The 20,628-nt window shown below is 44.9% G+C and overlaps 13 non-coding genes and 2 pseudogenes across 13 annotated transcripts; all 15 read left to right on the forward strand.

Annotated features, from left to right (window-relative positions):
* The first annotated feature begins 900 nt into the window (after nt 1-900).
* On the forward strand, nt 901-1,091 carry LOC141205234 (U2 spliceosomal RNA). The gene has a single exon (XR_012276005.1). It is a non-coding gene; the product is annotated as a U2 spliceosomal RNA (small nuclear RNA).
* Nucleotides 1,092-2,216: 1,125 nt separating this feature from the next.
* Nucleotides 2,217-2,407, forward strand: LOC141205415 (U2 spliceosomal RNA). Its single transcript, XR_012276181.1, has one exon. It is a non-coding gene; the product is annotated as a U2 spliceosomal RNA (small nuclear RNA).
* A 1,126-nt stretch (nt 2,408-3,533) lies between these two features.
* On the forward strand, nt 3,534-3,724 carry LOC141205236 (U2 spliceosomal RNA). Its single transcript, XR_012276007.1, has one exon. It is a non-coding gene; the product is annotated as a U2 spliceosomal RNA (small nuclear RNA).
* Nucleotides 3,725-4,843: 1,119 nt separating this feature from the next.
* Nucleotides 4,844-5,034, forward strand: LOC141205237 (U2 spliceosomal RNA). The gene has a single exon (XR_012276008.1). It is a non-coding gene; the product is annotated as a U2 spliceosomal RNA (small nuclear RNA).
* A 1,121-nt stretch (nt 5,035-6,155) lies between these two features.
* LOC141205238 (U2 spliceosomal RNA) lies at nt 6,156-6,346 on the forward strand. Its single transcript, XR_012276009.1, has one exon. It is a non-coding gene; the product is annotated as a U2 spliceosomal RNA (small nuclear RNA).
* Nucleotides 6,347-7,473: 1,127 nt separating this feature from the next.
* LOC141205239 (U2 spliceosomal RNA) lies at nt 7,474-7,664 on the forward strand. Its single transcript, XR_012276010.1, has one exon. It is a non-coding gene; the product is annotated as a U2 spliceosomal RNA (small nuclear RNA).
* Nucleotides 7,665-8,781: 1,117 nt separating this feature from the next.
* Nucleotides 8,782-8,972, forward strand: LOC141205240 (U2 spliceosomal RNA). The gene has a single exon (XR_012276011.1). It is a non-coding gene; the product is annotated as a U2 spliceosomal RNA (small nuclear RNA).
* A 1,120-nt stretch (nt 8,973-10,092) lies between these two features.
* Nucleotides 10,093-10,212, forward strand: LOC141205481 (U2 spliceosomal RNA; annotated as a pseudogene).
* A 1,588-nt stretch (nt 10,213-11,800) lies between these two features.
* LOC141205486 (U2 spliceosomal RNA) lies at nt 11,801-11,922 on the forward strand (annotated as a pseudogene).
* Nucleotides 11,923-13,041: 1,119 nt separating this feature from the next.
* LOC141205386 (U2 spliceosomal RNA) lies at nt 13,042-13,232 on the forward strand. The gene has a single exon (XR_012276153.1). It is a non-coding gene; the product is annotated as a U2 spliceosomal RNA (small nuclear RNA).
* Nucleotides 13,233-14,354: 1,122 nt separating this feature from the next.
* LOC141205242 (U2 spliceosomal RNA) lies at nt 14,355-14,545 on the forward strand. The gene has a single exon (XR_012276013.1). It is a non-coding gene; the product is annotated as a U2 spliceosomal RNA (small nuclear RNA).
* A 1,124-nt stretch (nt 14,546-15,669) lies between these two features.
* LOC141205244 (U2 spliceosomal RNA) lies at nt 15,670-15,860 on the forward strand. The gene has a single exon (XR_012276014.1). It is a non-coding gene; the product is annotated as a U2 spliceosomal RNA (small nuclear RNA).
* Nucleotides 15,861-16,981: 1,121 nt separating this feature from the next.
* LOC141205245 (U2 spliceosomal RNA) lies at nt 16,982-17,172 on the forward strand. The gene has a single exon (XR_012276015.1). It is a non-coding gene; the product is annotated as a U2 spliceosomal RNA (small nuclear RNA).
* A 1,119-nt stretch (nt 17,173-18,291) lies between these two features.
* LOC141205246 (U2 spliceosomal RNA) lies at nt 18,292-18,482 on the forward strand. The gene has a single exon (XR_012276016.1). It is a non-coding gene; the product is annotated as a U2 spliceosomal RNA (small nuclear RNA).
* Nucleotides 18,483-19,600: 1,118 nt separating this feature from the next.
* Nucleotides 19,601-19,791, forward strand: LOC141205247 (U2 spliceosomal RNA). The gene has a single exon (XR_012276017.1). It is a non-coding gene; the product is annotated as a U2 spliceosomal RNA (small nuclear RNA).
* Nucleotides 19,792-20,628: the final 837 nt, after the last annotated feature.

Raw genomic sequence — 20,628 nt, forward strand, 5'->3', positions numbered from 1 at the left:
ATCTATCTAGCTCTCCCTCTATACTTCCTTTTGGATAAACAGACATATTAGGCAAGCATTTTGGAGCTTTCACCTAAATAACTACAGGTGGTGAGATAAGCTGCACAATATAATTGACCTTTCAGTATATTGTTGCACACACACCATCTATTTAGCAAATGCCCTTGTTATCAACAGCAGCCTTTTAAACTCACCTGAGCTAACAGGTATGTGAGCTGGTTACTCTGCTGCGCTTAAAATTTCTTTTTTGGTTTGCTACAATGCCTTTTCTGAAACGTTGTCTCCCTCTGCTGGAACACTGACTTCTTTCATTTAATGCCTGCAGACTATAAAAGAGAAACCAACCCAAAAAGTTTGGTTGATTAGTCTGTGGCATTCTTTTAAACTGTTGCTTATGGCGGTCTCTGTGAGCTTCTCAGTGACATTCAGCCATCCAGGTATCCCGCCTGCAGTAGACGGAATGTGGCAATGGAACGCTGGCTGCGCGTGTCATAATAGGCTCTGAGCCTTTATATACCTGCGCACAGCAGCAGCCACCTTCAGTCTGCTGCTGGACAGCCAGCAGCAGCAGCAGCAGGAGAGGTAATTAATCAGCAACCCTCCTGCTAAGGGTAGACAGCTGCTCGTTCCACCCCCCCCCGCCTTAATTGGTTCTCCTCCCTTCCAACGGTGTTGAGGCGGGTGGGAACAGCCGGGGGTTGAGGGTACTGTGCTAAAAGAGGTGGAGTTATGCAGATCTAAAACGCGTGGATTGCAGCAGCAGCAAGCCGAAAAGTGCAGGCATGTGAGGGATCTAGAGGTTGACAGCATGTCTTCTTAACGGGAGTCCAGGTGGCCATCTCCACAAATGGACTTTTCAGAATCCTTGGGTGGCACCGTAGTCGGAAACCAATTCTGGTTATCGCTTCTCGGCCTTTTGGCTAAGATCAAGTGTAGTATCTGTTCTTATCAGTTTAATATCTGATACGTCCCCTATCTGGGGACCATATATTAAATGGATTTTTAGAACAGGGAGATGGAAAAAGAGCTTGCTCTGTCCACTCCACGCATTGACCTGGTATTGCAGTATCTCCAGGACCGGTGCACCCCTTCTTTAATGCAGTTTCTAAAATCAGAAAGAATTGAATTCAATGCTTTTTGTTCATTTTGCTTGTTTGTCGGATTTTGGGATGGACTCTTTGGCTTTGCTTTTCTTCTCCTCATTGGATTTTTCATGTTAAAAGTTGCAGAAGCCAGATGACAAGCTCATTTTGGTTCAACTTCAGCAACTGTGCATTGCATTGCCATGTAATGTAATGTAATGCAATGCTATCTATCTAGCTCTCCCTCTATACTTCCTTTTGGATAAACAGACATATTAGGCAAGCATTTTGGAGCTTTCACCTAAATAACTACAGGTGGTGAGATAAGCTGCACAATATAATTGACCTTTCAGTATATTGTTGCACACACACCATCTATTTAGCAAATGCCCTTGTTATCAACAGCAGCCTTTTAAACTCACCTGAGCTAACAGGTATGTGAGCTGGTTACTCTGCTGCGCTTAAAATTTCTTTTTTGGTTTGCTACAATGCCTTTTCTGAAACGTTGTCTCCCTCTGCTGGAACACTGACTTCTTTCATTTAATGCCTGCAGACTATAAAAGAGAAACCAACCCAAAAAGTTTGGTTGATTAGTCTGTGGCATTCTTTTAAACTGTTGCATATGGCGGTCTCTGTGAGCTTCTCAGTGACATTCAGCCATCCAGGTATCCCGCCTGCAGTAGACGGAATGTGGCAATGGAACGCTGGCTGCGCGTGTCATAATAGGCTCTGAGCCTTTATATACCTGCGCACAGCAGCAGCCACCTTCAGTCTGCTGCTGGACAGCCAGCAGCAACAGCAGCAGGAGAGGTAATTAATCAGCAACCCTCCTGCTAAGGGTAGACAGCTGCTCGTTCCACCCCCACCCCCCCCCGCCTTAATTGGTTCTCCTCCCTTCCAACGGTGTTGAGGCGGGTGGGAACAGCCGGGGGTTGAGGGTACTGTGCTAAAAGAGGTGGAGTTATGCAGATCTAAAACGCGTGGATTGCAGCAGCAGCAAGCCGAAAAGTGCAGGCATGTGAGGGATCTAGAGGTTGACAGCATGTCTTCTTAACGGGAGTCCAGGTGGCCATCTCCACAAATGGACTTTTCAGAATCCTTGGGTGGCACCGTAGTCGGAAACCAATTCTGGTTATCGCTTCTTGGCCTTTTGGCTAAGATCAAGTGTAGTATTCGTTCTTATCAGTTTAATATCTGATACGTCCCCTATCTGGGGACCATATATTAAATGGATTTTTAGAACAGGGAGATGGAAAAAGAGCTTGCTCTGTCCACTCCACGCATTGACCTGGTATTGCAGTATCTCCAGGACCGGTGCACCCCTTCTTTAATGCAGTTTCTAAAATCAGAAAGAATTGAATTCAATGCTTTTTGTTCATTTTGCTTGTTTGTCGGATTTTGGGATGGACTCTTTGGCTTTGCTTTTCTTCTCCTCATTGGATTTTTCATGTTAAAAGTTGCAGAAGCCAGATGACAAGCTCATTTTGGTTCAACTTCAGCAACTGTGCATTGCATTGCCATGTAATGTAATGTAATGCAATGCTATCTATCTAGCTCTCCCTCTATACTTCCTTTTGGATAAACAGACATATTAGGCAAGCATTTTGGAGCTTTCACCTAAATAACTACAGGTGGTGAGATAAGCTGCACAATATAATTGACCTTTCAGTATATTGTTGCACACACACCATCTATTTAGCAAATGCCCTTGTTATCAACAGCAGCCTTTTAAACTCACCTGAGCTAACAGGTATGTGAGCTGGTTACTCTGCTGCGCTTAAAATTTCTTTTTTGGTTTGCTACAATGCCTTTTCTGAAACGTTGTCTCCCTCTGCTGGAACACTGACTTCTTTCATTTAATGCCTGCAGACTATAAAAGAGAAACCAACCCAAAAAGTTTGGTTGATTAGTCTGTGGCATTCTTTTAAACTGTTGCTTATGGCGGTCTCTGTGAGCTTCTCAGTGACATTCAGCCATCCAGGTATCCCGCCTGCAGTAGACGGAATGTGGCAATGGAACGCTGGCTGCGCGTGTCATAATAGGCTCTGAGCCTTTATATACCTGCGCACAGCAGCAGCCACCTTCAGTCTGCTGCTGGACAGCCAGCAGCAGCAGCAGCAGGAGAGGTAATTAATCAGCAACCCTCCTGCTAAGGGTAGACAGCTGCTCGTTCCACCCCCCCCCCCCCCCCGCCTTAATTGGTTCTCCTCCCTTCCAACGGTGTTGAGGCGGGTGGGAACAGCCGGGGGTTGAGGGTACTGTGCTAAAAGAGGTGGAGTTATGCAGATCTAAAACGCGTGGATTGCAGCAGCAGCAAGCCGAAAAGTGCAGGCATGTGAGGGATCTAGAGGTTGACAGCATGTCTTCTTAACGGGAGTCCAGGTGGCCATCTCCACAAATGGACTTTTCAGAATCCTTGGGTGGCACCGTAGTCGGAAACCAATTCTGGTTATCGCTTCTCGGCCTTTTGGCTAAGATCAAGTGTAGTATCTGTTCTTATCAGTTTAATATCTGATACGTCCCCTATCTGGGGACCATATATTAAATGGATTTTTAGAACAGGGAGATGGAAAAAGAGCTTGCTCTGTCCACTCCACGCATTGACCTGGTATTGCAGTATCTCCAGGACCGGTGCACCCCTTCTTTAATGCAGTTTCTAAAATCAGAAAGAATTGAATTCAATGCTTTTTGTTCATTTTGCTTGTTTGTCGGATTTTGGGATGGACTCTTTGGCTTTGCTTTTCTTCTCCTCATTGGATTTTTCATGTTAAAAGTTGCAGAAGCCAGATGACAAGCTCATTTTGGTTCAACTTCAGCAACTGTGCATTGCATTGCCATGTAATGTAATGTAATGCAATGCTATCTATCTAGCTCTCCCTCTATACTTCCTTTTGGATAAACAGACATATTAGGCAAGCATTTTGGAGCTTTCACCTAAATAACTACAGGTGGTGAGATAAGCTGCACAATATAATTGACCTTTCAGTATATTGTTGCACACACACCATCTATTTAGCAAATGCCCTTGTTATCAACAGCAGCCTTTTAAACTCACCTGAGCTAACAGGTATGTGAGCTGGTTACTCTGCTGCGCTTAAAATTTCTTTTTTGGTTTGCTACAATGCCTTTTCTGAAACGTTGTCTCCCTCTGCTGGAACACTGACTTCTTTCATTTAATGCCTGCAGACTATAAAAGAGAAACCAACCCAAAAAGTTTGGTTGATTAGTCTGTGGCATTCTTTTAAACTGTTGCTTATGGCGGTCTCTGTGAGCTTCTCAGTGACATTCAGCCATCCAGGTATCCCGCCTGCAGTAGACGGAATGTGGCAATGGAACGCTGGCTGCGCGTGTCATAATAGGCTCTGAGCCTTTATATACCTGCGCACAGCAGCAGCCACCTTCAGTCTGCTGCTGGACAGCCAGCAGCAGCAGCAGCAGGAGAGGTAATTAATCAGCAACCCTCCTGCTAAGGGTAGACAGCTGCTCGTTCCACCCCCCCCCGCCTTAATTGGTTCTCCTCCCTTCCAACGGTGTTGAGGCGGGTGGGAACAGCCGGGGGTTGAGGGTACTGTGCTAAAAGAGGTGGAGTTATGCAGATCTAAAACGCGTGGATTGCAGCAGCAGCAAGCCGAAAAGTGCAGGCATGTGAGGGATCTAGAGGTTGACAGCATGTCTTCTTAACGGGAGTCCAGGTGGCCATCTCCACAAATGGACTTTTCAGAATCCTTGGGTGGCACCGTAGTCGGAAACCAATTCTGGTTATCGCTTCTCGGCCTTTTGGCTAAGATCAAGTGTAGTATCTGTTCTTATCAGTTTAATATCTGATACGTCCCCTATCTGGGGACCATATATTAAATGGATTTTTAGAACAGGGAGATGGAAAAAGAGCTTGCTCTGTCCACTCCACGCATTGACCTGGTATTGCAGTATCTCCAGGACCGGTGCACCCCTTCTTTAATGCAGTTTCTAAAATCAGAAAGAATTGAATTCAATGCTTTTTGTTCATTTTGCTTGTTTGTCGGATTTTGGGATGGACTCTTTGGCTTTGCTTTTCTTCTCCTCATTGGATTTTTCATGTTAAAAGTTGCAGAAGCCAGATGACAAGCTCATTTTGGTTCAACTTCAGCAACTGTGCATTGCATTGCCATGTAATGTAATGTAATGCAATGCTATCTATCTAGCTCTCCCTCTATACTTCCTTTTGGATAAACAGACATATTAGGCAAGCATTTTGGAGCTTTCACCTAAATAACTACAGGTGGTGAGATAAGCTGCACAATATAATTGACCTTTCAGTATATTGTTGCACACACACCATCTATTTAGCAAATGCCCTTGTTATCAACAGCAGCCTTTTAAACTCACCTGAGCTAACAGGTATGTGAGCTGGTTACTCTGCTGCGCTTAAAATTTCTTTTTTGGTTTGCTACAATGCCTTTTCTGAAACGTTGTCTCCCTCTGCTGGAACACTGACTTCTTTCATTTAATGCCTGCAGACTATAAAAGAGAAACAAACCCAAAAAGTTTGGTTGATTAGTCTGTGGCATTCTTTTAAACTGTTGCTTATGGCGGTCTCTGTGAGCTTCTCAGTGACATTCAGCCATCCAGGTATCCCGCCTGCAGTAGACGGAATGTGGCAATGGAACGCTGGCTGCGCGTGTCATAATAGGCTCTGAGCCTTTATATACCTGCGCACAGCAGCAGCCACCTTCAGTCTGCTGCTGGACAGCCAGCAGCAGCAGCAGCAGGAGAGGTAATTAATCAGCAACCCTCCTGCTAAGGGTAGACAGCTGCTCGTTCCACCCCCCCCCCCGCCTTAATTGGTTCTCCTCCCTTCCAACGGTGTTGAGGCGGGTGGGAACAGCCGGGGGTTGAGGGTACTGTGCTAAAAGAGGTGGAGTTATGCAGATCTAAAACGCGTGGATTGCAGCAGCAGCAAGCCGAAAAGTGCAGGCATGTGAGGGATCTAGAGGTTGACAGCATGTCTTCTTAACGGGAGTCCAGGTGGCCATCTCCACAAATGGACTTTTCAGAATCCTTGGGTGGCACCGTAGTCGGAAACCAATTCTGGTTATCGCTTCTCGGCCTTTTGGCTAAGATCAAGTGTAGTATCTGTTCTTATCAGTTTAATATCTGATACGTCCCCTATCTGGGGACCATATATTAAATGGATTTTTAGAACAGGGAGATGGAAAAAGAGCTTGCTCTGTCCACTCCACGCATTGACCTGGTATTGCAGTATCTCCAGGACCGGTGCACCCCTTCTTTAATGCAGTTTCTAAAATCAGAAAGAATTGAATTCAATGCTTTTTGTTCATTTTGCTTGTTTGTCGGATTTTGGGATGGACTCTTTGGCTTTGCTTTTCTTCTCCTCATTGGATTTTTCATGTTAAAAGTTGCAGAAGCCAGATGACAAGCTCATTTTGGTTCAACTTCAGCAACTGTGCATTGCATTGCCATGTAATGTAATGTAATGCAATGCTATCTATCTAGCTCTCCCTCTATACTTCCTTTTGGATAAACAGACATATTAGGCAAGCATTTTGGAGCTTTCACCTAAATAACTACAGGTGGTGAGATAAGCTGCACAATATAATTGACCTTTCAGTATATTGTTGCACACACACCATCTATTTAGCAAATGCCCTTGTTATCAACAGCAGCCTTTTAAACTCACCTGAGCTAACAGGTATGTGAGCTGGTTACTCTGCTGCGCTTAAAATTTCTTTTTTGGTTTGCTACAATGCCTTTTCTGAAACGTTGTCTCCCTCTGCTGGAACACTGACTTCTTTCATTTAATGCCTGCAGACTATAAAAGAGAAACCAACCCAAAAAGTTTGGTTGATTAGTCTGTGGCATTCTTTTAAACTGTTGCTTATGGCGGTCTCTGTGAGCTTCTCAGTGACATTCAGCCATCCAGGTATCCCGCCTGCAGTAGACGGAATGTGGCAATGGAACGCTGGCTGCGCGTGTCATAATAGGCTCTGAGCCTTTATATACCTGCGCACAGCAGCAGCCACCTTCAGTCTGCTGCTGGACAGCCAGCAGCAGCAGCAGCAGGAGAGGTAATTAATCAGCAACCCTCCTGCTAAGGGTAGACAGCTGCTCGTTCCACCCCCCCCCCCCCCCCCGCCTTAATTGGTTCTCCTCCCTTCCAACGGTGTTGAGGCGGGTGGGAACAGCCGGGGGTTGAGGGTACTGTGCTAAAAGAGGTGGAGTTATGCAGATCTAAAACGCGTGGATTGCAGCAGCAGCAAGCCGAAAAGTGCAGGCATGTGAGGGATCTAGAGGTTGACAGCATGTCTTCTTAACGGGAGTCCAGGTGGCCATCTCCACAAATGGACTTTTCAGAATCCTTGGGTGGCACCGTAGTCGGAAACCAATTCTGGTTATCGCTTCTCGGCCTTTTGGCTAAGATCAAGTGTAGTATCTGTTCTTATCAGTTTAATATCTGATACGTCCCCTATCTGGGGACCATATATTAAATGGATTTTTAGAACAGGGAGATGGAAAAAGAGCTTGCTCTGTCCACTCCACGCATTGACCTGGTATTGCAGTATCTCCAGGACCGGTGCACCCCTTCTTTAATGCAGTTTCTAAAATCAGAAAGAATTGAATTCAATGCTTTTTGTTCATTTTGCTTGTTTGTCGGATTTTGGGATGGACTCTTTGGCTTTGCTTTTCTTCTCCTCATTGGATTTTTCATGTTAAAAGTTGCAGAAGCCAGATGACAAGCTCATTTTGGTTCAACTTCAGCAACTGTGCATTGCATTGCCATGTAATGTAATGTAATGCAATGCTATCTATCTAGCTCTCCCTCTATACTTCCTTTTGGATAAACAGACATATTAGGCAAGCATTTTGGAGCTTTCACCTAAATAACTACAGGTGGTGAGATAAGCTGCACAATATAATTGACCTTTCAGTATATTGTTGCACACACACCATCTATTTAGCAAATGCCCTTGTTATCAACAGCAGCCTTTTAAACTCACCTGAGCTAACAGGTATGTGAGCTGGTTACTCTGCTGCGCTTAAAATTTCTTGTTTGGTTTGCTACAATGCCTTTTCTGAAACGTTGTCTCCCTCTGCTGGAACACTGACTTCTTTCATTTAATGCCTGCAGACTATAAAAGAGAAACCAACCCAAAAAGTTTGGTTGATTAGTCTGTGGCATTCTTTTAAACTGTTGCTTATGGCGGTCTCTGTGAGCTTCTCAGTGACATTCAGCCATCCAGGTATCCCGCCTGCAGTAGACGGAATGTGGCAATGGAACGCTGGCTGCGCGTGTCATAATAGGCTCTGAGCCTTTATATACCTGCGCACAGCAGCAGCCACCTTCAGTCTGCTGCTGGACAGCCAGCAGCAGCAGCAGGAGAGGTAATTAATCAGCAACCCTCCTGCTAAGGGTAGACAGCTGCTCGTTCCACCCCCCCCCCGCCTTAATTGGTTCTCCTCCCTTCCAACGGTGTTGAGGCGGGTGGGAACAGCCGGGGGTTGAGGGTACTGTGCTAAAAGAGGTGGAGTTATGCAGATCTAAAACGCGTGGATTGCAGCAGCAGCAAGCCGAAAAGTGCAGGCATGTGAGGGATCTAGAGGTTGACAGCATGTCTTCTTAACGGGAGTCCAGGTGGCCATCTCCACAAATGGACTTTTCAGAATCCTTGGGTGGCACCGTAGTCGGAAACCAATTCTGGTTATCGCTTCTCGGCCTTTTGGCTAAGATCAAGTGTAGTATCTGTTCTTATCAGTTTAATATCTGATACGTCCCCTATCTGGGGACCATATATTAAATGGATTTTTAGAACAGGGAGATGGAAAAAGAGCTTGCTCTGTCCACTCCACGCATTGACCTGGTATTGCAGTATCTCCAGGACCGGTGCACCCCTTCTTTAATGCAGTTTCTAAAATCAGAAAGAATTGAATTCAATGCTTTTTGTTCATTTTGCTTGTTTGTCGGATTTTGGGATGGACTCTTTGGCTTTGCTTTTCTTCTCCTCATTGGATTTTTCATGTTAAAAGTTGCAGAAGCCAGATGACAAGCTCATTTTGGTTCAACTTCAGCAACTGTGCATTGCATTGCCATGTAATGTAATGTAATGCAATGCTATCTATCTAGCTCTCCCTCTATACTTCCTTTTGGATAAACAGACATATTAGGCAAGCATTTTGGAGCTTTCACCTAAATAACTACAGGTGGTGAGATAAGCTGCACAATATAATTGACCTTTCAGTATATTGTTGCACACACACCATCTATTTAGCAAATGCCCTTGTTATCAACAGCAGCCTTTTAAACTCACCTGAGCTAACAGGTATGTGAGCTGGTTACTCTGCTGCGCTTAAAATTTCTTTTTTGGTTTGCTACAATGCCTTTTCTGAAACGTTGTCTCCCTCTGCTGGAACACTGACTTCTTTCATTTAATGCCTGCAGACTATAAAAGAGAAACCAACCCAAAAAGTTTGGTTGATTAGTCTGTGGCATTCTTTTAAACTGTTGCTTATGGCGGTCTCTGTGAGCTTCTCAGTGACATTCAGCCATCCAGGTATCCCGCCTGCAGTAGACGGAATGTGGCAATGGAACGCTGGCTGCGCGTGTCATAATAGGCTCTGAGCCTTTATATACCTGCGCACAGCAGCAGCCACCTTCAGTCTGCTGCTGGACAGCCAGCAGCAGCAGCAGGAGAGGTAATTAATCAGCAACCCTCCTGCTAAGGGTAGACAGCTGCTCGTTCCACCCCCCCCCCCCCGCCTTAATTGGTTCTCCTCCCTTCCAACGGTGTTGAGGCGGGTGGGAACAGCCGGGGGTTGAGGGTACTGTGCTAAAAGAGGTGGAGTTATGCAGATCTAAAACGCGTGGATTGCAGCAGCAGCAAGCCGAAAAGTGCAGGCATGTGAGGGATCTAGAGGTTGACAGCATGTCTTCTTAACGGGAGTCCAGGTGGCCATCTCCACAAATGGACTTTTCAGAATCCTTGGGTGGCACCGTAGTCGGAAACCAATTCTGGTTATCGCTTCTCGGCCTTTTGGCTAAGATCAAGTGTAGTATCTGTTCTTATCAGTTTAATATCTGATACGTCCCCTATCTGGGGACCATATACAGTGCTGGCCAAAAGTATTGGCACCCCTGCAATTCTGTCAGATAATACTCAGTTTCTTCCTGAAAATGATTGCAATCACAAATTCTTAGGTATTATTATCTTCATTTAATTTGTCTTCAATGAAAAAAACACAAAAAGAATTGTCCTAAAGCCAAATTGGATATAATTCCACACCAAACCTAAAAAAGGTGGTGGACAAAAGTATTGGCACCCTTTGAAAAATCATGTGATGCTTCTCTAATTCGTGTAATTAACAGCACCTGTAACTTACCTGTGGCACCTAACAGGTGTTGGCAATAACTAAATCACACTTGCAGCCAGTTAACATGGATTAAAGTTGACTCAACCTCTGTCCTGTGTCCTTGTGTGTACCACATTGAGCATGGAGAAAAGAAAGAAGACCAAAGAACTGTCTGAGGACTTGAGAAACCAAATTGTGAGGAAGCATGAGCAATCTCAAGGCTACAAGTCCATCGCCAAAGACCTGAATGTTCCTGAGTCTTCCGTGCGCAGTGTCATCAAGAAGTTTAAAGCCCATGGCACTGTGGCTAACCTCCCTAGATGTGGATGTAAAAGAAAAATTGACAAGAGATTTCAACGCAAGATTGTGCAGATGGTGGATAAAGAACCTCGACTAACATCCAAACAAGTTCAAGCTGCCCTGCAGTCCGAGGGTACAACAGTGTCAACCCGTACTATCCGTCGGCGTCTGAATGAAAAGGGACTGTATGGTAGGATAAACAGGAAAACCCCACTTCTTACCCCGAGATATAAAAAAGCCAGGCTGGAGTTTGCCAAAACTTACCTGAGAAAGCCTAAAATGTTTTGGAAGAATGTTCTCTGGTCAGATGAGACAAAAGTAGAGCTTTTTTGGGAAAAAGCATCAACATAGAGTGTACAGGGAAAAAAAGAGGCATTCAAAGAAAAGAACATGGTCCCTACAGTCAAACATGGCGGAGGTTCCCTGATGTTTTGGGGTTGCTTTGCTGCCTCTGGCACTGGACTGCTTGACCGTGTGCATGGCATTATGAAGTCTGAACACTACCAACAAATTTTGCAGCATAATGTAGGGCCCAGTGTGAGAAAGCTGGGTCTCCCTCAGAGGTCATGGGTCTTCCAGCAGGACAATGACCCAAAACACACTTCCAAAAGCACTATAAAATGGTTTGAGAGAAAGCACTGGAGACTTCTAAGGTGGCCAGCAATGAGTCCAGACCTGAATCCCATAGAACACCTGTGGAGAGATCTCAAAATGGCAGTTTGGAGAAGGCACCCTTCAAATATCAGGGACCTGGAGCAGTTTGCTAAAGAAGAATGGTCTACAATTCCAGCAGAGCATTGTAAGAAACTCATTGATGGTTACCGGAATCGGTTGTTCGCAGTTATTTTGGCTAAAGGTTGTGCAACCAAGTATTAGGCTGAGGGTGCCAATACTTTTGTCCGGACCTTTTTTGGAGTTTTGTGTGAAATGATCAATGATTTGATTTTTACTTCATTCTCTTTTGAGTTTTTTCCTTGCAAGCAAATTAAATGAAGAGAATAATACCAAAGAATTTGTGATTGCAATCATTTTCAGGAAGAAACTGAGTATTATCTGACAGAATTGCAGGGGTGCCAATACTTTTGGCCAGCACTGTATTAAATGGATTTTTAGAACAGGGAGATGGAAAAAGAGCTTGCTCTGTCCACTCCACGCATTGACCTGGTATTGCAGTATCTCCAGGACCGGTGCACCCCTTCTTTAATGCAGTTTCTAAAATCAGAAAGAATTGAATTCAATGCTTTTTGTTCATTTTGCTTGTTTGTCGGATTTTGGGATGGACTCTTTGGCTTTGCTTTTCTTCTCCTCATTGGATTTTTCATGTTAAAAGTTGCAGAAGCCAGATGACAAGCTCATTTTGGTTCAACTTCAGCAACTGTGCATTGCATTGCCATGTAATGTAATGTAATGCAATGCTATCTATCTAGCTCTCCCTCTATACTTCCTTTTGGATAAACAGACATATTAGGCAAGCATTTTGGAGCTTTCACCTAAATAACTACAGGTGGTGAGATAAGCTGCACAATATAATTGACCTTTCAGTATATTGTTGCACACACACCATCTATTTAGCAAATGCCCTTGTTATCAACAGCAGCCTTTTAAACTCACCTGAGCTAACAGGTATGTGAGCTGGTTACTCTGCTGCGCTTAAAATTTCTTTTTTGGTTTGCTACAATGCCTTTTCTGAAACGTTGTCTCCCTCTGCTGGAACACTGACTTCTTTCATTTAATGCCTGCAGACTATAAAAGAGAAACCAACCCAAAAAGTTTGGTTGATTAGTCTGTGGCATTCTTTTAAACTGTTGCTTATGGCGGTCTCTGTGAGCTTCTCAGTGACATTCAGCCATCCAGGTATCCCGCCTGCAGTAGACGGAATGTGGCAATGGAACGCTGGCTGCGCATGTCATAATAGGCTCTGAGCCTTTATATACCTGCGCACAGCAGCAGCCACCTTCAGTCTGCTGCTGGACAGCCAGCAGCAGCAGCAGGAGAGGTAATTAATCAGCAACCCTCCTGCTAAGGGTAGACAGCTGCTCGTTCCACCCCCCCCCCCCGCCTTAATTGGTTCTCCTCCCTTCCAACGGTGTTGAGGCGGGTGGGAACAGCCGGGGGTTGAGGGTACTGTGCTAAAAGAGGTGGAGTTATGCAGATCTAAAACGCGTGGATTGCAGCAGCAGCAAGCCGAAAAGTGCAGGCATGTGAGGGATCTAGAGGTTGACAGCATGTCTTCTTAACGGGAGTCCAGGTGGCCATCTCCACAAATGGACTTTTCAGAATCCTTGGGTGGCACCGTAGTCGGAAACCAATTCTGGTTATCGCTTCTCGGCCTTTTGGCTAAGATCAAGTGTAGTATCTGTTCTTATCAGTTTAATATCTGATACGTCCCCTATCTGGGGACCATATATTAAATGGATTTTTAGAACAGGGAGATGGAAAAAGAGCTTGCTCTGTCCACTCCACGCATTGACATGGTATTGCAGTATCTCCAGGACCGGTGCACCCCTTCTTTAATGCAGTTTCTAAAATCAGAAAGAATTGAATTCAATGCTTTTTGTTCATTTTGCTTGTTTGTCGGATTTTGGGATGGACTCTTTGGCTTTGCTTTTCTTCTCCTCATTGGATTTTTCATGTTAAAAGTTGCAGAAGCCAGATGACAAGCTCATTTTGGTTCAACTTCAGCAACTGTGCATTGCATTGCCATGTAATGTAATGTAATGCAATGCTATCTATCTAGCTCTCCCTCTATACTTCCTTTTGGATAAACAGACATATTAGGCAAGCATTTTGGAGCTTTCACCTAAATAACTACAGGTGGTGAGATAAGCTGCACAATATAATTGACCTTTCAGTATATTGTTGCACACACACCATCTATTTAGCAAATGCCCTTGTTATCAACAGCAGCCTTTTAAACTCACCTGAGCTAACAGGTATGTGAGCTGGTTACTCTGCTGCGCTTAAAATTTCTTTTTTGGTTTGCTACAATGCCTTTTCTGAAACGTTGTCTCCCTCTGCTAGAACACTGACTTCTTTCATCTAATGCCTGCAGACTATAAAAGAGAAACCAACCCAAAAAGTTTGGTTGATTAGTCTGTGGCATTCTTTTAAACTGTTGCTTATGGCGGTCTCTGTGAGCTTCTCAGTGACATTCAGCCATCCAGGTATCCCGCCTGCAGTAGACGGAATGTGGCAATGGAACGCTGGCTGCGCGTGTCATAATAGGCTCTGAGCCTTTATATACCTGCGCACAGCAGCAGCCACCTTCAGTCTGCTGCTGGACAGCCAGCAGCAGCAGCAGCAGGAGAGGTAATTAATCAGCAACCCTCCTGCTAAGGGTAGACAGCTGCTCGTTCCACCCCCCCCCCCCGCCTTAATTGGTTCTCCTCCCTTCCAACGGTGTTGAGGCGGGTGGGAACAGCCGGGGGTTGAGGGTACTGTGCTAAAAGAGGTGGAGTTATGCAGATCTAAAACGCGTGGATTGCAGCAGCAGCAAGCCGAAAAGTGCAGGCATGTGAGGGATCTAGAGGTTGACAGCATATCTTCTTAACGGGAGTCCAGGTGGCCATCTCCACAAATGGACTTTTCAGAATCCTTGGGTGGCACCGTAGTCGGAAACCAATTCTGGTTATCGCTTCTCGGCCTTTTGGCTAAGATCAAGTGTAGTATCTGTTCTTATCAGTTTAATATCTGATACGTCCCCTATCTGGGGACCATATATTAAATGGATTTTTAGAACAGGGAGATGGAAAAAGAGCTTGCTCTGTCCACTCCACGCATTGACCTGGTATTGCAGTATCTCCAGGACCGGTGCACCCCTTCTTTAATGCAGTTTCTAAAATCAGAAAGAATTTAATTCAATGCTTTTTGTTCATTTTGCTTGTTTGTCGGATTTTGGGATGGACTCTTTGGCTTTGCTTTTCTTCTCCTCATTGGATTTTTCATGTTAAAAGTTGCAGAAGCCAGATGACAAGCTCATTTTGGTTCAACTTCAGCAACTGTGCATTGCATTGCCATGTAATGTAATGTAATGCAATGCTATCTATCTAGCTCTCCCTCTATACTTCCTTTTGGATAAACAGACATATTAGGCAAGCATTTTGGAGCTTTCACCTAAATAACTACAGGTGGTGAGATAAGCTGCACAATATAATTGACCTTTCAGTATATTGTTGCACACACACCATCTATTTAGCAAATGCCCTTGTTATCAACAGCAGCCTTTTAAACTCACCTGAGCTAACAGGTATGTGAGCTGGTTACTCTGCTGCGCTTAAAATTTCTTTTTTGGTTTGCTACAATGCCTTTTCTGAAACGTTGTCTCCCTCTGCTGGAACACTGACTTCTTTCATTTAATGCCTGCAGACTATAAAAGAGAAACCAACCCAAAAAGTTTGGTTGATTAGTCTGTGGCATTCTTTTAAACTGTTGCTTATGGCGGTCTCTGTGAGCTTCTCAGTGACATTCAGCCATCCAGGTATCCCGCCTGCAGTAGACGGAATGTGGCAATGGAACGCTGGCTGCGCGTGTCATAATAGGCTCTGAGCCTTTATATACCTGCGCACAGCAGCAGCCACCTTCAGTCTGCTGCTGGACAGCCAGCAGCAGCAGCAGCAGCAGGAGAGGTAATTAATCAGCAACCCTCCTGCTAAGGGTAGACAGCTGCTCGTTCCACCCCCCCCCCCGCCTTAATTGGTTCTCCTCCCTTCCAATGGTGTTGAGGCGGGTGGGAACAGCCGGGGGTTGAGGGTACTGTGCTAAAAGAGGTGGAGTTATGCAGATCTAAAACGCGTGGATTGCAGCAGCAGCAAGCCGAAAAGTGCAGGCATGTGAGGGATCTAGAGGTTGACAGCATGTCTTCTTAACGGGAGTCCAGGTGGCCATCTCCACAAATGGACTTTTCAGAATCCTTGGGTGGCACCGTAGTCGGAAACCAATTCTGGTTATCGCTTCTCGGCCTTTTGGCTAAGATCAAGTGTAGTATCTGTTCTTATCAGTTTAATATCTGATACGTCCCCTATCTGGGGACCATATATTAAATGGATTTTTAGAACAGGGAGATGGAAAAAGAGCTTGCTCTGTCCACTCCACGCATTGACCTGGTATTGCAGTATCTCCAGGACCGGTGCACCCCTTCTTTAATGCAGTTTCTAAAATCAGAAAGAATTGAATTCAATGCTTTTTGTTCATTTTGCTTGTTTGTCGGATTTTGGGATGGACTCTTTGGCTTTGCTTTTCTTCTCCTCATTGGATTTTTCATGTTAAAAGTTGCAGAAGCCAGATGACAAGCTCATTTTGGTTCAACTTCAGCAACTGTAAATTGCATTGCCATGTAATGTAATGTAATGCAATGCTATCTATCTAGCTCTCCCTCTATACTTCCTTTTGGATAAACAGACATATTAGGCAAGCATTTTGGAGCTTTCACCTAAATAACTACAGGTGGTGAGATAAGCTGCACAATATAATTGACCTTTCAGTATATTGTTGCACACACACCATCTATTTAGCAAATGCCCTTGTTATCAACAGCAGCCTTTTAAACTCACCTGAGCTAACAGGTATGTGAGCTGGTTACTCTGCTGCGCTTAAAATTTCTTTTTTGGTTTGCTACAATGCCTTTTCTGAAACGTTGTCTCCCTCTGCTAGAACACTGACTTCTTTCATTTAATGCCTGCAGACTATAAAAGAGAAACCAACCCAAAAAGTTTGGTTGATTAGTCTGTGGCATTCTTTTAAACTGTTGCTTATGGCGGTCTCTGTGAGCTTCTCAGTGACATTCAGCCATCCAGGTATCCCGCCTGCAGTAGACGGAATGTGGCAATGGAACGCTGGCTGCGCGTGTCATAATAGGCTCTGAGCCTTTATATACCTGCGCACAGCAGCAGCCACCTTCAGTCTGCTGCTGGACAGCCAGCAGCAGCAGCAGCAGGAGAGGTAATTAATCAGCAACCCTCCTGCTAAGGGTAGACAGCTGCTCGTTCCACCCCCCCCCCCGCCTTAATTGGTTCTCCTCCCTTCCAACGGTGTTGAGGCGGGTGGGAACAGCCGGGGGTTGAGGGTACTGTGCTAAAAGAGGTGGAGTTATGCAGATCTAAAACGCGTGGATTGCAGCAGCAGCAAGCCGAAAAGTGCAGGCATGTGAGGGATCTAGAGGTTGACAGCATGTCTTCTTAACGGGAGTCCAGGTGGCCATCTCCACAAATGGACTTTTCAGAATCCTTGGGTGGCACCGTAGTCGGAAACCAATTCTGGTTATCGCTTCTCGGCCTTTTGGCTAAGATCAAGTGTAGTATCTGTTCTTATCAGTTTAATATCTGATACGTCCCCTATCTGGGGACCATATATTAAATGGATTTTTAGAACAGGGAGATGGAAAAAGAGCTTGCTCTGTCCACTCCACGCATTGACCTGGTATTGCAGTATCTCCAGGACCGGTGCACCCCTTCTTTAATGCAGTTTCTAAAATCAGAAAGAATTGAATTCAATGCTTTTTGTTCATTTTGCTTGTTTGTCGGATTTTGGGATGGACTCTTTGGCTTTGCTTTTCTTCTCCTCATTGGATTTTTCATGTTAAAAGTTGCAGAAGCCAGATGACAAGCTCATTTTGGTTCAACTTCAGCAACTGTGCATTGCATTGCCATGTAATGTAATGTAATGCAATGCTATCTATCTAGCTCTCCCTCTATACTTCCTTTTGGATAAACAGACATATTAGGCAAGCATTTTGGAGCTTTCACCTAAATAACTACAGGTGGTGAGATAAGCTGCACAATATAATTGACCTTTCAGTATATTGTTGCACACACACCATCTATTTAGCAAATGCCCTTGTTATCAACAGCAGCCTTTTAAACTCACCTGAGCTAACAGGTATGTGAGCTGGTTACTCTGCTGCGCTTAAAATTTCTTTTTTGGTTTGCTACAATGCCTTTTCTGAAACGTTGTCTCCCTCTGCTGGAACACTGACTTCTTTCATTTAATGCCTGCAGACTATAAAAGAGAAACCAACCCAAAAAGTTTGGTTGATTAGTCTGTGGCATTCTTTTAAACTGTTGCTTATGGCGGTCTCTGTGAGCTTCTCAGTGACATTCAGCCATCCAGGTATCCCGCCTGCAGTAGACGGAATGTGGCAATGGAACGCTGGCTGCGCGTGTCATAATAGGCTCTGAGCCTTTATATACCTGCGCACAGCAGCAGCCACCTTCAGTCTGCTGCTGGACAGCCAGCAGCAGCAGCAGCAGGAGAGGTAATTAATCAGCAACCCTCCTGCTAAGGGTAGACAGCTGCTCGTTCCACCCCCCCCCGCCTTAATTGGTTCTCCTCCCTTCCAACGGTGTTGAGGCGGGTGGGAACAGCCGGGGGTTGAGGGTACTGTGCTAAAAGAGGTGGAGTTATGCAGATCTAAAACGCGTGGATTGCAGCAGCAGCAAGCCGAAAAGTGCAGGCATGTGAGGGATCTAGAGGTTGACAGCATGTCTTCTTAACGGGAGTCCAGGTGGCCATCTCCACAAATGGACTTTTCAGAATCCTTGGGTGGCACCGTAGTCGGAAACCAATTCTGGTTATCGCTTCTCGGCCTTTTGGCTAAGATCAAGTGTAGTATCTGTTCTTATCAGTTTAATATCTGATACGTCCCCTATCTGGGGACCATATATTAAATGGATTTTTAGAACAGGGAGATGGAAAAAGAGCTTGCTCTGTCCACTCCACGCATTGACCTGGTATTGCAGTATCTCCAGGACCGGTGCACCCCTTCTTTAATGCAGTTTCTAAAATCAGAAAGAATTGAATTCAATGCTTTTTGTTCATTTTGCTTGTTTGTCGGATTTTGGGATGGACTCTTTGGCTTTGCTTTTCTTCTCCTCATTGGATTTTTCATGTTAAAAGTTGCAGAAGCCAGATGACAAGCTCATTTTGGTTCAACTTCAGCAACTGTGCATTGCATTGCCATGTAATGTAATGTAATGCAATGCTATCTATCTAGCTCTCCCTCTATACTTCCTTTTGGATAAACAGACATATTAGGCAAGCATTTTGGAGCTTTCACCTAAATAACTACAGGTGGTGAGATAAGCTGCACAATATAATTGACCTTTCAGTATATTGTTGCACACACACCATTTATTTAGCAAATGCCCTTGTTATCAACAGCAGCCTTTTAAACTCACCTGAGCTAACAGGTATGTGAGCTGGTTACTCTGCTGCGCTTAAAATTTCTTTTTTGGTTTGCTACAATGCCTTTTCTGAAACGTTGTCTCCCTCTGCTGGAACACTGACTTCTTTCATTTAATGCCTGCAGACTATAAAAGAGAAACCAACCCAAAAAGTTTGGTTGATTAGTCTGTGGCATTCTTTTAAACTGTTGCTTATGGCGGTCTCTGTGAGCTTCTCAGTGACATTCAGCCATCCAGGTATCCCGCCTGCAGTAGACGGAATGTGGCAATGGAACGCTGGCTGCGCGTGTCATAATAGGCTCTGAGCCTTTATATACCTGCGCACAGCAGCAGCCACCTTCAGTCTGCTGCTGGACAGCCAGCAGCAGCAGGAGAGGTAATTAATCAGCAACCCTCCTGCTAAGGGTAGACAGCTGCTCGTTCCACCCCCCCCCCCCCCGCCTTAATTGGTTCTCCTCCCTTCCAACGGTGTTGAGGCGGGTGGGAACAGCCGGGGGTTGAGGGTACTGTGCTAAAAGAGGTGGAGTTATGCAGATCTAAAACGCTTGGATTGCAGCAGCAGCAAGCCGAAAAGTGCAGGCATGTGAGGGATCTAGAGGTTGACAGCATGTCTTCTTAACGGGAGTCCAGGTGGCCATCTCCACAAATGGACTTTTCAAAATCCTTGGGTGGCACCGTAGTCGGAAACCAATTCTGGTTATCGCTTCTCGGCCTTTTGGCTAAGATCAAGTGTAGTATCTGTTCTTATCAGTTTAATATCTGATACGTCCCCTATCTGGGGACCATATATTAAATGGATTTTTAGAACAGGGAGATGGAAAAAGAGCTTGCTCTGTCCACTCCACGCATTGACCTGGTATTGCAGTATCTCCAGGACCGGTGCACCCCTTCTTTAATGCAGTTTCTAAAATCAGAAAGAATTGAATTCAATGCTTTTTGTTCATTTTGCTTGTTTGTCGGATTTTGGGATGGACTCTTTGGCTTTGCTTTTCTTCTCCTCATTGGATTTTTCATGTTAAAAGTTGCAGAAGCCAGATGACAAGCTCATTTTGGTTCAACTTCAGCAACTGTGCATTGCATTGCCATGTAATGTAATGTAATGCAATGCTATCTATCTAGCTCTCCCTCTATACTTCCTTTTGGATAAACAGACATATTAGGCAAGCATTTTGGAGCTTTCACCTAAATAACTACAGGTGGTGAGATAAGCTGCACAATATAATTGACCTTTCAGTATATTGTTGCACACACACCATCTATTTAGCAAATGCCCTTGTTATCAACAGCAGCCTTTTAAACTCACCTGAGCTAACAGGTATGTGAGCTGGTTACTCTGCTGCGCTTAAAATTTCTTTTTTGGTTTGCTACAATGCCTTTTCTGAAACGTTGTCTCCCTCTGCTGGAACACTGACTTCTTTCATTTAATGCCTGCAGACTATAAAAGAGAAACCAACCCAAAAAGTTTGGTTGATTAGTCTGTGGCATTCTTTTAAACTGTTGCTTATGGCGGTCTCTGTGAGCTTCTCAGTGACATTCAGCCATCCAGGTATCCCGCCTGCAGTAGACGGAATGTGGCAATGGAACGCTGGCTGCGCGTGTCATAATAGGCTCTGAGCCTTTATATACCTGCGCACAGCAGCAGCCACCTTCAGTCTGCTGCTGGACAGCCAGCAGCAGCAGCAGCAGGAGAGGTAATTAATCAGCAACCCTCCTGCTAAGGGTAGACA

Source organism: Phyllobates terribilis, unplaced genomic scaffold (genome assembly GCF_046119375.1).
Source record: "Phyllobates terribilis strain yellow unplaced genomic scaffold, ASM4611937v1 Scaffold_138__1_contigs__length_4804227, whole genome shotgun sequence".
NCBI classification, from domain to species: Eukaryota; Metazoa; Chordata; class Amphibia; order Anura; family Dendrobatidae; genus Phyllobates; species Phyllobates terribilis.